General features: G+C 38.7%; 1 protein-coding gene across 1 annotated transcript in view; it reads left to right on the plus strand.

Moving 5' to 3' along the window:
- The window catches only part of LOC106883373 (general transcription factor IIF subunit 1), a 73,934-nt gene extending 72,155 nt beyond the window's left edge, over positions 1–1,779 (plus strand). Inside the window, exon 12 of the mRNA XM_052972701.1 lies at positions 166–1,779. The gene's annotated coding sequence lies outside the window, so the exon portion shown is untranslated. The remainder of the gene's footprint in view (positions 1–165) is intronic.
- Positions 1,780–3,864: the final 2,085 nt, after the last annotated feature.

Raw genomic sequence — 3,864 nt, forward strand, 5'->3', positions numbered from 1 at the left:
ACCCATGCTAGCATGGAAAGCAGACGTTAAACGACGATGATGATGATGATGATATTAAAACTAGTTTTTGATTCTATGCTCCTATTTGGTAACGTGATACAGCTAATGAACTCCCATGTTTCCTTTTTTAAATTTAAATTTTAAATTGTTTCTTTTTCATTTCAGAAGCCATCAAGATCAAGCGGGGTATCAACGATTCAACCTTGCAGAACTTTCCGTCTGTACACTGCTTACCTACCACTCCCTCCACTGTAGAGCTTTTTGTTTTTTTTTTTAACCCTCATCCATACCATGCATTTAGGATCCATGACAACTACAACTGCCAAACCGTGTTTCCTCCCATCTTGTTCTGTCTGTCTGTCTCTTTCTCTCTCTCTCTCTCTCTCTCGCCCCCTTTCTCAGAACCTGTCTGTCAGTTTGTGTGTGTGTGTGTGTGTGTGTGTGTCCGTGTGTGCATGCATGCATGTGCGTGTGTGTCCCCCTCTTTCCTTTTGTACTTTTCACACCTCATTGCAGATATGTTCAGTGAATGCTTTACTGTTACTCATCATTTCATTCAGAAAATGTTACTACTCTTACTACCACAATACTCCTTACTACAACTACTACGACCACCATCCCCTTAGCTCTTGCTTCTGCTGCTGCTACCTCTGTTACTCTTAACAACTGGTACTGCTGTTTCATTGGACAATTAAGCAGGGTTCAGCAGCTGTTGACATTGCATTGAATGGTCTCCATTACAAGACTAGAATATCCAGTCTCAAACACAAAAAATATATAAACATTTCCTTCCATCTTCTGGATGAGAACTTTCAATATTTTTTTGACTGCCATTCCCCCATATATATTTTTCTCTCTTTCAAGTACAACAAGGTTTCAAGTCTTAGGCCAGACTCTTTATTTATGAATTTTGATGCAACTTTGTTGGTTTATACAACTGTGGCTGCCAGTATGGTCACTGGACGTAATATGTCTGATGTAGTTAAATTTTAAGGGTGGTTTATATAGGTGTCTTTACAATTTTATAAAGTTTTGTCATATACCAGCTCTTGAAAATGTGAAAGTATATAATGTGCATTCATGCACACACTTGATATATGTACATTGTATCGGTGTGAATACACACACATACTATTACTACTACTATATATTAAGGTATATATTTATGTACGAATGTTTTCTGTGTAATATGGTGATCCTCCTTGAGTTTGACTAAAGCAGATCGCTTGACAGTCAAATTGTCTTTTAGACTACACACACACACATACATAGTACATACATACCAATCTTTTTCTGTGTTTGTACTGATTATAGTCACGTCAAGACCAAATTTTGTTTTATTTGTGTAAGCCATACAATGGATATAATTGTTTAAAGTTTCTAACTGTTGATCTGTGTTAGGTCTTTAAGAACCAGATTCTAAATTTTGGTTCAGTAGACTAACTTTTGACTGGATCCTTGTTCCAGTTTAATAATAATAAAAATATTTTAAAATCCATACAGTTAGTTTAAAATGTCATTCTACTAATCTCCCACATGTGTAGATTTGTTTTTTTGTTTTTTTTAAGATTGATTTTTATTTTTATTATACATATTCCTAATTTAAATAATCATTCCCCTTCCCTTTTTTTTAACTTCTATCTTGAACCAAGAGTACAAAATAAAATTTAAAAAAAAAAAACTGCAACAAAGCAAAATTTTTTATAGACTTGTTTGAGAAATTACAAAATTGGAAGGAGAAAAGAATTAAAAAAAAAATAAATGAATGCAAAAATCCTAGTATTTTTATTGTATTTTTCTGTGGAAAAAAATATTTTCATGTACCTCGTTTTTACCCAGACGGCCTAGGTTTGATTCCTGGCATGGGAATGCTTTCTTCATGGTGTGTTCCACCATGACCACAGCCGCATGGCTGAAACGAGTAAAAGAGTAAAAAAAAAAAAAAAAAAGTGACCAAAACTTGGAAGGAAAATCATTTCTCCAGGTGCAGATATTCCCTATATTACCAACAGTGGAGGAATGTGTTCTGAATGCAGATTAGAAGTGGAGAATGTTCAGGGAGCTATTAACTTAGCTGACAAGGGGATTTTTCACTGAGTGAAGAGGGTAAACTGTATAGTGCTTGTGTCAAACAGTGTTATTGTATAGTAGTAGATATGGGATATTGAATGGCGAAGACATTTGTCAGAAAAGAAATGAAGCAAGCATGATCTATTGGATGTATGAATGACAAGACATAGCTGAACTGAGAGGAAAATCCTGGTATTAGAGGAATCAGGTATAGTGTGCAAGAGAGATGATTGCATTAGTTCAGACTTGCAATGTATGTAGGTAAGGAAGTGCCAGAACATCCATGCAAAGGGTACCATCAGAAATGGTGAAAGGTGATTTCAAGATGGCAAGAAGCTGCAACAAGTGGCAGGATGTTGTGTTGGTGAAGATCTTGAGTTCAGTTTTACTGCGCTGTACCTTGGGCAAGTGTCTTCAACTATAATCCCAGGCTGACCAAAGCCTTGTGAATGGATTTGGTTGAAGAAAACTAGAAGCATGTTTGCTAGTGATGAAACTTCTATATAGACATTCAGTTAATCCTTTTTCAACTTGCACACCACCATCTTAGAGGACATTCAATAATGTAATCCTTAATACTATAAAAATAAATGAGATGGTGAGAGAGAAGTGTGTATGGATGGATAATGGTGTGCTTGCTCTTAGTGATCCAGAAAGGAAAGAGCCATGGAAGAGCTACTATGAAAGACTATTAAATGTGGAGGATGAATGGGGCGAAGGGAGTCTTCCTCATATTGTACTCAAGAAGATCCACCTACCACAACAGAATTGGGATCCTAATTTAAGGCAGCGAGCTGGCAGAAATGTTAGTACGCTGGGCGAAATACTTTGCGGTATTTCATCTGCCGTTACGTTCTGAGTTCAAATTCTGCCAAGGTTGATGTAATCGACTTAATCCCTTTGTCTGTCCTTGTTTGTCCCCTCTCTGTTTAGCCCCTTGTGGACAATAAACAAATAAGAATTGGGATCCTAAATCCAAGGTGTCGTGTAAAAAGCTTTGGTGTGGGTGCTGGTGCTATGTAAAAAGTACATGAGTGCATACACACAAACACACGCATTTATATGACAGGCTTCTTTCAGTTTTTGTCTACTAAATCCACCTACAAGACTATAGTAGAAGACACTTGCCAAAGTTGCTGTGCAGTGGGATTGAACTCTACACCACATAGTTAGGAAGCAAGCTTCTCAGCCCATGGCCATGCTTGTACCATGTAAAAAGCACACAGTATACCTTAAAGTGTGGAGACACAATGGCCCAGTGGTTAGGGCAGCGGACTCGCGGTCATAGGATTGCAGTTTCGATTCCCAGACCGAGCGTTGTGAGTGTTTATTGAGCGAAAACACCTAAAGCTCCACGAGGCTCCAGCAGGGGATGGTGGCGAACCCTGCTGTACTCTTTCACCACAACTTTCTCTCACTCTTACTTCCTGTTTCTGTTGTACCTGTATTTCAAAGGGTCAGCCTTGTCACAGTGTGTCACGCTGAATATCCCCGAGAACTACGTCAAGGGTACATGTGTCTGTGGAGTGGTCAGCCACTTGCACGTTAATTTCACGAGCAGGCTGTTCCGTTGATCGGATCAACTGGAACCCTCGACGTCGTAAGTGACGGAGTGCCAACAACAACAACCTTATAAAGTGGTTGGTTTTAGGAATGGCATCCAGCTGTAGAAACGAAACCAAAACAGACTGTGGGACCAGGTGTGGCTCCTTGCCTTGCCAGTTCCTGTCAAGCTGTCCAACCCATGCCAGCATGGAAAATGCATTTTAAATCACAATACTTATCTACACACAT

This window comes from Octopus bimaculoides, chromosome 14, assembly GCF_001194135.2.
Source record: "Octopus bimaculoides isolate UCB-OBI-ISO-001 chromosome 14, ASM119413v2, whole genome shotgun sequence".
In the NCBI taxonomy this organism is placed as follows: Eukaryota; Metazoa; Mollusca; class Cephalopoda; order Octopoda; family Octopodidae; genus Octopus; species Octopus bimaculoides.